The sequence below is a fragment of the Schistocerca gregaria genome, unplaced genomic scaffold (genome assembly GCF_023897955.1).
Source record: "Schistocerca gregaria isolate iqSchGreg1 unplaced genomic scaffold, iqSchGreg1.2 ptg000634l, whole genome shotgun sequence".
In the NCBI taxonomy this organism is placed as follows: Eukaryota; Metazoa; Arthropoda; class Insecta; order Orthoptera; family Acrididae; genus Schistocerca; species Schistocerca gregaria.
In genome coordinates, this window is record NW_026062020.1 from 154,848 (window position 1) to 168,721 (window position 13,874).

The 13,874-nt window shown below is 39.2% G+C and overlaps 1 protein-coding gene across 3 annotated transcripts in view; it reads right to left on the minus strand.

Moving 5' to 3' along the window:
- LOC126317526 (SPRY domain-containing protein 3-like) overlaps positions 1-13,874 on the minus strand; it is a 183,825-nt gene that overhangs the window by 112,953 nt on the left and 56,998 nt on the right. The gene's annotated exons all lie outside the window — the stretch shown is intronic.

Here is a 13,874-nt window from a genome sequence, read left to right on the forward strand (position 1 = left end):
TATAAAATTACAACTGGGCTTCACAGTAAGTGTCAAACATTTATTATATAATATATGTGCATATGGTATGTTCATGGGTTATAATCTTCCTAAACTCCCAGAGTCTTATATTTCATTCTTATATCAATTCTTGTATTAATTATTAGATTTTATTCTTATGTTTTTTCTACAGGAAGATTTGGTGCATTCTCTTGGATGATACTTATCATAGAAACATTCAAAATATAAAAATTTCGAACACAACGAGTATCGCATGAAAGCAGGTTCGTCAGTGACATTTCGTTTTATGAATTTTACATGAGAAAGAAACGCTGTTAACACTGCTGAAAATTTCATGCACTGGTAATAATTTCATGGCAATACACATATAACGGATCACTTTAAAGAAAACTGGAACTTGCAATTTATTATGAATCAAGATAAACTACAAAATTTCACCGAAAACAATTTCAAATAATTTTATCATTAATTTGTCTATTTTTCCTTTTCTTTACAATTAGTAGATGAATGAGGACAATGTTATTTTGGTATATAATGGAAAACATTTGTGGAGTAATCTTCTACAGACATTAAAAACAAAACATACAGAGAAGATTAAATATTGGGTTTCAAACACAGAGTGCAAAAGTGTTAAGCCATGGTGTTTTCTCAGAAATGGTTGAGTATATATAGATAAGCCAAGAGATAAGTTCTCTTCAACCCTCTTCCACTGAGTAAAGTTTCTGAGAAACTAAGTTATGACACTTGCTGTGTTCTCCTCGTAAGAGGACTCTGCTCAGTGTAGCTCATGTTGACAACAGCCACAAGACACGGCGTAAGCAGGGCATGAGGTGCTCAGCCACTTACACTTCAAATTCATGCACTTCAAAGTCTTGTGTCAAGTGTTGTGTCATGCATGAGCACAAATATTGCTTCTTCTACTAAGCAGAATGCTGACACTGTCACATGTAAGGACATACATAGCAAATGTACCTCCAAAAGATGCATAAAGCAATCTCTTTTCTACTTCAATCTATGTTTGAGCAAATGGAGATTCATATAATCTCACATTCTGATTCTCTACCCGCTAGTCCAGGTGATACATAAAATGTAGACGTATGTGCATGAATGACAAAGCAATGTGTACAGTACAAAACTCTGCTGATTTGAATCATCTGTCCTCAAATGGACAAACAGGAAAACGGAAAAAAATCAGTCTTCTGAACGTCATAACTAACATCATATTCAGAGAACAAACCACAAGCTATTCATATCTTTACAAATTTGCCATCAATCTGTGGCATGTCAGTTAGGTACTGGTCTGGTGCTTTACTCACACTGATTAATCAAAATATCCATGAGCAATTGGGACATTCTCAGCTCCAAAAATGAGTTTGAGTCTCAGAGCTACAACAGAGAAAATATCTCTGTGGTCTATACACCTTGCAAGCAAAATATCAAAACATGTCTCTGTCAGTGCCATTTGAAGTATTTTTGGCATGGATTCATTTGATTTGTTTGTATTAGATATTCAGGACAATGTGTATGATGTTGAAATACACATTTCCCTTGCCATCATTCATCACTTGTGTGACAAATATGGACATCTGTTTGATGGCCCATAAGAACATACAATAATTTTCATGTGCATATTATGCTCGAAGATAATGCTCAACCAATGTTTACAGTTAAGCTGCTTCTGAACACCACAGATTACAACAAATTGGTGTCTCTAGTCAAGGGGCATTTCCTATGGTTACCACAAGAATATTGAATGGGGAAAATCAGAGTTTATACTGACTTTAACCCTTAGAGTCCCCCTCCCCCCACACACACACAAATTAAAATTCACAACAAAATTGACCTGTATCATCAAAGTAAGCAATGAATACAAGAAGAAATTGACAAGTAGAAAACAATAAATTGTTTGAAGAGGGCGGGTCAGTTTGGAATCACTGGGAGAAACAATTTTCAACCACCCATCATTTCATGAGACATATTTGAAAGCAATTTCGGGGTTTTCCTTGAGCAATTTTGGAGTTTTCCTTAATACAACCCCATGTATCTCGAAACTTCCCTCAAAAGTAATTACTGCCCCAGTAGTTTCATTTTGAAACCACTTGTAGGAGCAGAAGTACAAACTCAAATTTGCATTATAATAACTTTAAATATACTGAGTTTCACTGGCAATGATCTCCTCAGTATGGTCACTATACAAATACATCACCATCTCCTATAATCACATATCATAATCTTCATGTAGACTGTTGTTCAGTATGCTCTAAGTAAATGCTAGAATACACTACATTTATAGTGGTACCTCTGCATACCACTAAATGCCTCTGTCTTGCAACAGCATCAGTGGTTTCTTGCAAAAGGCCCTAGTACTTGAAAACAAAATTAATAAAATGGCAGTTTCAGGCAGAAACCACTGGTACTTAATAAGTTAAAGCAACAGTTAGCTCTCAAACAGTTACTGATTCCATTCCACCACCACATATTGAGGAGCTTATGGATTGCCTAGCATGTGGACAATTGTTTTCTAAAATTGATTTAGCCAATGTTTACCTTAAACTTTGTCGGGGAGAGAGGGGGGGAGGGGGGGGGGGGGAGACGATGGCGGTTAATACACTTGCCAGATTGTACCAATACCAGTCAGTGCCTTCCCTTCAGAAGCACATCTGCTCCAGTATTATTTTAGTGCTTTCTTGAACAAGTGATGTTGAAAGTTCTACCCTCTTCAAATTATCTACATGACATCATGGTGTGCAGACGAACACGAGATGACCATCTCAAAAATTTTGAATCTCTTAAGTTTTAAACAATGCAGAGCATAAGTGTAATTTCCAGAAGCACTCATTTTTCAACATTGAAACTGAATATCTGGGACATCTCATTGATGCCTATCGCACTTGTCCGTCTCTAACGAGGGAAACTCCCCATCGCACCACCCTCAGATTTAGTAGTATGATGGCCCAGTGGATAGCCCATCACAAACTGAATGAACATCAAGCAAGACAACAGCCGGAGGTGTGCTTAACTGCGAAAAAAAGCAAAATAAAAACAGTGAATGGTCCAAGCTTAACAAGCGCAATATCAAGAGTAATAGAACAGCCGTCGTGGTTAAGTGGTCACAGTTTTAGACCATAAACTGGATGAGACATTTTCAAAACTCCCTCGTGCCATTTACTTTTATTTTATTTTTTCATATTATGAATTGTCCATGTTGTTGTTGTTGTGGTCTTCAGTCCTGAGACTGGTTTGATGCAGCTCTCCATGCTACTCTATACTGTGCAAGCTTCTTCATCTCCCAGTATCTACTGCAACCTACATCCTTCTAAATCCGTTTAGTGTATACATCTCTTGGTCTCCCTTTTCAATTTTTACCCCACAGGCTGCCCTCCAATACTAAATTGGTGATCCCTTGATGCCTCAACACATGTCCTACCAACCGATCCGTTCTTCTAGTCAAGTTGTGCCACAAACTTCTCTTCTCCCCAATCCTATTCAATACTTTCTCATTAGTTATGTGATCTACCCATCTAATCTTCAGCATTCTTCTGTAGCACCACATTTCAAAAGCTTCTATTCTCTTCTTGTCCAAACTATTTATCGTCCATGTTTCACTTCCATACAGGGCTACACTCCATACAAATACTTTCAGAAATGACTTCATGACACTTAAATCTATACTCTATGTCAACAAATTTCTCTTCTTCATAATCGCTTTCCTTGCCATTGCCAGTCTACATTTTATATCCTCTCTACTTCGACCATCATCAGTTATTTTGCTGCCCAAATAGCAAAACTCCTTTACTACTTTAAGTGTCTCATTTCCTAATCGAATTCCCTCGGCACCACCCAACTTAATTCGACTACATTCCATTATCCTCGCTTTGCTTTTGTTGATGTTCATCTTATACCCTCCTTTCATGACACTGTCCATTCCGTTCAACTGCTCTTCCAAGTCATTTGCTGTCTCTGAAAGAATTACAATGTCACTGGCAAACCACAAAGTTTTTATTTTTTCTCCGTGGATTTTAATACCTACTCCGAATTTTTCTTTTGTTTCCTTCAGTGCTTGCTCAATATACAGATTGAAAAATATCGGGGAGAGATTACAACCATCTCTCACTCCCTTCCCAACCACTGCTTCCCTTTCATGTGCCTCCATCTGGTTTCCGTGCAAATTGTAAATAGCCTTTCGCTCCCTGTATTTTACCCCTGCCACCTTCAGAATTTGAAACAGCGTTTTCGAGTCAACATTGTCAAAAGCTTTCTCTAAATCTACAAATGCTAGAAACGTAGGTTTGCCTTTCCTTAATCTAGCTTCTAAGATAAGTCGTAGGGTCAGTATTGCCTCACATGTTCCAACATTTCTACGGAATCCAAACTGATCTTCCCCGAGGTCGGCTTCTACTAGTTTTTCCATTCGTCTGTAAAGAATCCACGTTAGTATTTTGCAGCTGTGACCTATTAAACTGATAGTTCGGTAATTTTCACATTTGTCAACACCTGCTTTCTTTGGGATTGGAATTGTCCATACATTCACTGAAATGATTGTTCCCTTTCTGTAATCTTGGCAGTAGCCATACTATACATTGGTTATAGAATATGAATCATGTACCAAAAATATATTACTGTCGCTAGTAAATGTGAAGAATAGTGAGAGCAGGCGAGATACCACACAGGCATATCTCAGAAATGAAAAACAACAAATACATGGGTGTGGACAATGTTACAACAAAGGACTTCAAGAGTTAAAACTTCCAAAATGTAACACAATTTCAAAAACACTAAAAACATGTTTTGACAGAGCACAGAGAAACTGTGGGTTTTCATCATTTCCTTGTGAGTGATCACACTCACACAAACACCTAAATCGGGCAAGGAGTCACATCTCACTCACTCACAAGACGTACAAATTAGGTTTGTCGATAAGAAATTCCTGTCATACAACAACATACTATTGCTAATGCCATGTATGACACACCAGGCATGTTTTGCAGTGGAGGATTTGATTGACTTCATGCCTTGTCATCAAACGTTTGCAAACTCGCAGTTGCAAATGGACATTACACCACTACACAGACACAAATTTGAATAAAGTGAACAGCAGAGAAAAAAGCAGTCCAACACTGTGATCACTTAACTACATTGCCATTACTGTTTGAGGCTGCTCTATACTGATCTTCTTGTCCTTGGACCGTTCATTTTGCTTTTTTTTTTCACGGTTCAGCACACCTTCTTCCTGTTTTCATGCTTGACTTGTGTTCAGTTTTTGACAGGCTGTCCACTGGCCCCTCTTACCACTAAATCTGAGGAGGGTGCAATGAAGAGTTTCCCTGGCAAGCTTGTACACACTTAGGGGCCATTTAGAGATTACCTTCAAAAAATATATGAGAACTACTGGCAGTTCTGGACAAAATGCCCTACTATATCAAATTTATTCTAAATACAGCACAAACTGCTACTCGTTTGCATTGAGTCCAACATAAAAATGTTCTTTCTAAAGCATCGGAGTGAGTGAACGACCCATTCAAAAATTGAAAAATGCACTGATTAGTCACCCATGCCTTCTTAAGTTCAATCTGCAAAATTCAGTAGTGCTTGCACTTGCTGCATCATCACATGGAATAGGAGCAATTTTATCTTACAAATTTTAGCAACATTGAAAACCCCATTGCTTTCATGTCTCAGGCATTGAACAAGGCCCACATCAACTCCAGTCAGTTGGAAAAGAAAGCCTTAGCTTTATAGTGTCATGAAATTTCATCAATATCTGTGTGCTAGAAAATTTTTACTCATGACAGGTCATAAGATGATAATGGCTCATTTTCATCCAACAAAATATGTGTCTGATAGTACTTCACGGAAGCTGCAATGTTGGTCAGTACTTCTTTTAAATTACCAGTATGAAATTCTCTATTGCCTTATGGAACAGCATGCAAACACAGACAGTCTTGCTTCCCAATAGGAGATGATTCAGAATTCGGTGTATCAGAAGCTTCTTGTCTTCAAATTGATCAATTTGATTTGCAAGCACTGCAAGCTTTTCTCTTTGATTGTTGGTGAATTTCACAAGTTATTGAACAGGTTCAGACACTACAAATGGTGATGTATTACATTTGGATGGGTTGGCCTCATAATCTGAAACCAATTTCATATGCAGAAATATGCAAATACAATGCGCAATGCAACAGTATTTCTCTCCAGAATGATGTAAATTTATTGCGCACTCCAAATGAACAAACATGAGTCACGATTTCTGCATCATTTCAGCTACATGTTTAAAAATGTTACATAGAGGACATTTGGGAATTGTTAGAACTATGCAGCTAGTGTACCTGCACTGTACATGGCTTGGTCCTGACAGGCAGAATGAGCAGATGACTGCACACTGTCAAGCATAGGCAGACAAACAAGTAGCACTGCACCAGAAATTTTGCAGCTAGCCTTGACCTGACAATCCTTGGCAACACATCCACATTGATTTTGTTGATCCTTCTTGGAACACATGGTAGCTGATTATTGTTGATGCATACAGCAGATATCCGGCTGCCATTCCAATGAATTTGAGAACTGGTATTATTATTATTATTATAAAAGCACTTGCTCCTGCCCTTTGTTTACAATGTTTGCCATGAGCTATCATTTTGGACAATGGTCCGCAGTTTTATTCACTGGAATTACAACAATTTTTCCAAAAAAATGGGATTCATCATATCCACACAGCTCTGATCTCTCCCCAATCAAGTGGTGAAGTCAAACATATTGTTTGCACTTTCAAGACTCAGATGTCCAAATTTTGTGCTCTGCACATTAGGGAAAATGCTTTGTTTTTGTGAAACTTCCTGGCAGATTAAAACTGTGTGCTGGACCGAGACTCAAACTCGGGTCCTTTGCCTTTTGCGGGCAAGTGTTCTGTCGACTGAGCTACCCAAGCATCACTCACAACCCTTCTTCAGAGCCTTAATTCCGCCAGTACCTAGTCTCCTACCTCCAAACTTCACAGATGCTCTTTTGGAGATGAGGTAGGAGACAAGGTACTGGCGTAATTAAGGCTGTGAGGACAGGTTGTGAGTCGTGCTTGGGTAGCTCAGTCGGTAGAGCACTTGCCTGTGAAAGGCAAAGGTCCCGAGTTCGAGTCTGGGTCCACCACACAGTTTTAATCTGCCAGGGAGTTTCAGATCAGCGCACATTCCGCTTCAGAATTATTACACTGTCATTGTCATCTTATTCTATGGCTTGTAGTTTGCCCATGACAGCCTCCTTCAAACACCAACATTGCAACAAAGCTCTACACAAAAAATGCAGCTTTTTATTATGACTTTCAAAAGCCTAAAAAACTGAAAATCTGGCATTGTCACTCAGACAAATGGCTGAGCTAATTATGCCGTTTGTGGCAAAACAGGCACCCACCAACAGTACCATAATCAACTGTTTCTTCCATGATTTTTGTGATCTTGCGCTTGATTTTGATGTTTCAGAAATGTTGCCTTTATCCCAGAATGGTGCCCCTGAGCAGCCCTTGCTGCGTCAGCTGTAAAGCCATAAGTGTCCACGGCAGTGGCAATGCTGCCCCCAACTGTCCTGTTAGATGGACAATAGGATGGACATCCTACCTCCGGATATTTTGCAGATATTCCCGATGGTTTGCAAGAAGAATGTCAGGATGCAGGTTGGTTGACGCCATCTGCCACCGTGCCACAGCCAACTCCATTAGCAGTCCACGACAAAGACCTTCCCCACATCACTGCCCACAGCCCACAATATGGAATGATAGAGCACAATTTTTTATTTATTTATTGAGGGGAGGAAGAGGAATGTGGTACCAACCGTGTCTTTGTCGACCACACTCAGCATGCTGTTCTCATCTCAACAGAAGAAACATTTAAATCAGCCACCGTGACCCACTGCTAGGGAGGGCACACCAGATGCCGTCAGGTGACATTACACACGCAACCAGATGATGCCGAGTTCACATCATCTCACTGCCTGCAACTGTGATCAGTCTGCACATCTTTTTAAGCTACCATACTCTGAGCTCCACCTCAGATTATCTTCAGTTTATCACCCGGCTACTCTCCAATCATACCAAGCATACAGATGGCAAGTACAGTGAAAATTTTACAAACCTAGTGCTACTGCAACTGCTAGCAAATATGGTACAACCAGGGCCAGTGGAACAGACAGAGAGATTGCAGAGAGACTACAGGATACAAAGTTACAGATGCTTTATACTGACTTAACTGTAAATAAATAAACTTATGTTTTAATGCTTCTTAGTGTTTGAAGTGCTCTAGAGTGTGCATCCACTTGGTTGCACCATCATACAAAACAGACATACCACACATTTCATCTTTGACATGCTCCAATGGGCAGTGTGCAGGAGGTGCAGCAATCAGAGCTACAGGAGAGGATGATTTAGGACACAGCAGTGGTTCTCCTCTGAGATGAACAACAGATCTCCCTGATTTAGATGAAACTGATGCTCCTGTGGCTAACAGGGGCCAAATTCATGCATGGGAAGTGTGTCCAGCCACCAATGTTGCACAAAGTGAACAAGAGGTCATAGCATCTGGTTCTTGCAGGTATGGTTCCTATGTCATGCAAGACTAAGGGAAAGATGGAAATGGCCATATCCAAATCCGAAGTGAGCTGCAAACATTCAAATTCACATCGGTCTAAGACTGGGTCAAGTCCCATGGCAAATCGTGAGAGCACATCCGTGTTTTCATGTAGCTTTGCTGCTCAATATTGGATAGAATAATACAAATTAGACAAATGCAGTACCAAATCCAGGAGGCAAGGAGTGGTCCAGTCTGGTAAGAGATGGTTGAGGCCAAAGGCAGTGAGAAACATTTAATGGTCTGTGACAACACGAAATTTCTGTTCATGAATTTCTGAACTGCATATACAGTGGTGATGGTCTCCTGCTTTATTTAACAACTGCTACTGAGAAGCAGATAAGGACTTATAAGCATAGATGATAGGGTGCTCAACATCACCTGGTTATTTATGGGATAGGACTGTACCAATACCATGAAGGGACATGTCCATTGCTACTACTAAAAGCAAACACAGGGGTGTACGTCATCAAACACAGTACCTGCATAAGTCAATCTTTTAAAATGTGGAAAATTTGTTAAGACCAAGGTGACTACTTGAAATGTGTACCTTGGTACCATAACTGTTTCCATGGATACAACAGTTTGCAATGAATCAACAAAAATAGTTGATCTTACCCAGAAACGCTTGTGAGTCTTCGATATTCATGAGGAGGGGGGAGGGGGGGCTGCATTTTATCAATATCTACAACATTCCATATTTATGTGATGATAAGATGACCCTGAATGTATAAGACAATCCTGTTTTTTTGAAAAGAAATTTTTATTTTTAACATATTCTCGCTAATCAAAGTTGCAAACTGTTTTGTTCCCAAAAAAGTTAACATTATACCTACTCTAAACTTAATGATAATAGAAATATTAATAATAAAACACTAGAATATAATAAACAAAAAGAAGTGGTTTACAGTAGTGCCAGTCACAAATGGCGAGACCACCTCGGAAGTATCTGGAACATGAGACATTTCATTTAGTATAGTGGTGTGACAGTTTCTGGTCAGCACAACTCTTGTGAGTTTGGCAGAATCATGGTGTCAGCACTGTTGACCCTAGCTATTTGTTTGTGGTGTGAAGGACGTTCACAGGTCCACTGGCTGTCTGCATAAAAAGGGGCAGTCTAGGAATGTACTGTAACAATCCTTTAAAATGAATGGTTGTGACAGAAGTGAGGGCTGAGAAGTCTCAGTTCACGTAAGCAATGGTTACTGCATATTAGCTATGAAACAACATTACAATATCATGCAGAAAGAATTTAAAGATTTGGTAGACAATGAAAGAGCAAAAAATTACAATGGTTGACAGATGGGATTTATTGTTCTGTACATCAAGAATCATTTTGTGCTAAATTTGCAGGCATGCAGCACATGAAGAAATCAGTGGTACATAGAACAAAATTCTGAAGATGCACACATTATTCCATTGACAGTTCCAGCAGTTTTCAATGGAACTGAATGAAGAGTCTGGGGACTTCATATATTACTGAAAAGTACAATGGTCAACTAAAGGGTCATGCCTGGAATGATTTTTTTATTTAAAACCTGCTACAAAGGAAAAAAGAGTGTAGCAACAAAAATTAGAACATCTGGAATGGATTGCAGACTTCACATTGTAAGTGGACTTGATTTCACACTGACGACAGTAAGACACTGCAAGGTAACTTCTTCCTGATTTGATGGATGTGTATTTAAAAAGAACATTGCACTGTAGTAGGGACATATTCTGACAAAGACAGTCCAGTTTCCAAAGCTCACAGATGTTAGAGAAAACACGAGGTTTGAAAAATTCATTGTAGCCTTGAAAGAATTATGAGAATAGTTTTATAAAGGTTTTGAAGACATTGTAAATCTTAAATCTGTTTTTGGACTGGTTGCCACTTCAGTTGAAATTGTTCTTATGTACATGCAGATGTAAACGAATTATCTGTATGGTAATTCCAGTTTTATCTTTTTACATTAAAACTATTCAGGATGTCTACTTTGCTTTCCTCAGGTAGAGTTTCCAACTCTCCATAATGAAATTGCAAAAGTACTACAATATTTCAATCAACATATTTGTTTGAAAGAAGTTTTTTTCAATTATGAAACTAAATTAAGTCATATTTATGTGGCAACTTGAGTACGAAACTCTGTGAAATTGTCTCCATCTGTCCGTATGCCAACAGTTTGTACAAGACAAAAATTATGTCTTCAGTGTGACAAAAATAATTAAACAATACCAAAAATTTGTTTTGTTTGTGATCTATTTTGTTGAGAAATTTGAAATTTAATACCTTGTCATATGCAGTGCGACTTCATTGCCATTTACATGCAGTGCATTTGCTTTTTTCCCCCTCTTCCCCCTCCTCACACTCAGACAGTTGGGTGTGGCAATAGGGGAAATGTGCAGCAAAGCTGAGCACTTTGGCACTCCTGCCCAGGCAAGGTCCTTGAGCCGAAATCATCATCATCATCATCATCATCATCATCATCTTCATCTTCATTTGTAAACCCACTGCCATTTCTTCTCTCTTTGCACACTTCCCCTATTATGTCATCTTCTGAGCCATCCATAGCATTGGATATGCAAAACTTTTTGAGTTCTTAGTTGAGATTCTGCCCCAGGCAGTATGGATCCACTGGCCCAGTAGTAAGGGTTTGATCTCCTTGAAAAAGTCAATCACCATAAAACTATCGCAGGTGAGCCTCAAAAGGTCTGTTCACAACAAAATCCATTACTTGATGTTGTGAGGTCATACCACTAGGAGTTATTACCACATCTGTGTAGTTTTTCGATATCAGATCCTTAATTTACTGGGAGAAATGTCCCCTGAAAGAAACCTGCACCAATATTTTCTTTCTATTAAGAAAAGAGTCTTGTATTCTGCTTAAAACAACCTTCAACCAGTCTAGCATTGGATCATTTGTTGTCCATCCCTTTCCTTGGCATCTAAAGATAAGTTCTGCAGGCAGTTTTTCTTTCGGTATGGTTTCCCTGGAAAGAACCACATATCTGAGGACTTTTCTTTTCATCTGCTAGCACCCCCAGCATTGCTGTTTTTTGGTCCTTTCATTGCCAGAACTTCTTATAGGAACACTTTTAACACCCTTCATGTAGACAGTAACATTTGGCGGCATACCAAAATAAACAGGCACCTGATTGGTGTTGCCCATATGGCCTAGCAAACAGCCATGAAATTTTCTTTGATTGATTCTAGGATGCCAATACGCAAGTAGTTTTTCGTCAAACACCACAGGAAGTGGCTGTGCTAGCCTTGTACTGCACTGTAACATAAGCCACACTTCTTCATCCTCACACACCAGCCAGTACCTGGTTTGAATTACACAATGCATGCAGTTGGAAACTTCCTCTTCATTCATTTGGATAATTTCTCAAGTAATTGGGACACTTTCCTTGCATTTCTCTCAAATGTACTGAACAATTGGTTGCACCAATTCATGGAACCTTCCCTACTTTAGTTCCCTGAAAGTTTGGAATGTAGTACTGGCATCCTTTAATTTCTTCTTCATTTGACACCACCTATGAACATTCGCTTCAGTGACACCAAATTTTATTTTTGCTCCACAGTTGTTCATGGTCTCTGCTCTGTTAACTTAAAATTAGTGTTGTATTATTTGCATGAAGCAACTGTTGCCAACCCTGAAAATTAACAGTGCTATACAGCAGTAGCAGCTTTACCACTGTTCCTACAGATATGTACACTACTGCTCAGTATTTGTCCAGTTTTAAGGTTAGTTCGATTCTAACGGCAACTGTATTCAGGCAAACTACAGTTTAAGCTTGGTAAATGTCCATAAAAAAGCCAAGTTATGCATTACATTTCATAGTTGGAAGCATGATGAAATTTGTAGCTTGCTCACTGACCCCTTCCTCACATTTGTCCTTGTGCTCGGCTAAGTTAGTGTTACTGTCCCACCTCCCACCCTTCCGAATTCTTCAAATTAAATCTATGCACAATCTCAACTGTCAAAAACTTCAGTTGGAAATGTTATTTATTACACTAAGTAAAACTGCTGACCTTAGTTTAATCTGCAAATGTAAGATGACTCTGCATTTTTCAAATGATGAATTCAGTATATATATAAAAAAATACAAAATTAAAAATAAAACCCTCGTCTTACACGCAAGCCAATACAGTAATCCATAGTTGGTTCCAGTATATCTGCTGCAAGTTCAAACCGCAAATGAGTCAAGCAAGGCTGCATGAAAGAACATACATACATGATGCCATTTAAGCCTTGTTGTTGCCAGTCTCAAAAAAAATTCAAGGTTGTGAATGTGAAGGCAAATATGGAGGTGCCCCAGTAACCAAAATATTGTCAAGGTATGCAACACAACTGATCCACAAAATGCTGAAATACAGCAGACTGAAAAGATCCAAAGGTAACTGTTTATAGCAGTAAAGGCCACACCTGTTCATAATGCACGGCCTGTGGCAGAGTGGTTACATGAAAATAACATTCCTGTAATGGACTGGCCTGCACACAGTCCTGACCTGAATATTATAGAACACGTTTGGGATGTTTTGGAACACCGACTTCATGCCAGGCCTCACCAACTGACATCGCTACTTCTCCTCAGTGCAGCACTCCATGAAAAATGGGCTGCCATTTCCCAAGAAACCTTCCAGCACCTGACTGAACATATGCCTGCGAGAGTGGAAGCTGTCATCAAGGCTAAGCGTGGGCCAACACCATATTGAATTCCAGCATTACCGATGGAGGGTGCCACGAACTTTTAAGTCATTTTCAGCCAGTTATCCGGATACTTTTGATCACATAGTATACCAACCATATCCAATACATACTATGTTACATGAATTCTTTGCAAGATATAGACACACATTAATCTGGTGAAAAACATCTCTAGGAATGCTTATGGAGGATAAAATTCTATCAGACTCTACCAATCACCTGATTTTGCTGTCATTGATCCAATTACCTGTCTCAAACTAGTCAGGACTGCACACATTATCCAATAATGACCATGAGTAGCATTTGCATACAACCTGAATAAATGAATTTAGAAAAAATGGTTCAAATGGCTCTGAGAATTATGGGACTTAACATCTTAGGTCATCAGTCCCCTAGAACTTGAAACTACTTAAACCTAACTAACCTAAGGACATCACACACATCCATGCCCAAGGCAGGATTCGAACCTGCGACCGTAGCGGTCGTGCGGTTCCAGACTGTAGCGCCTAGAACTGCTCGGCCACCGCGGCCGGCTGAATTTAGAAAATTACAACTATAATCACACTGTAGTGTG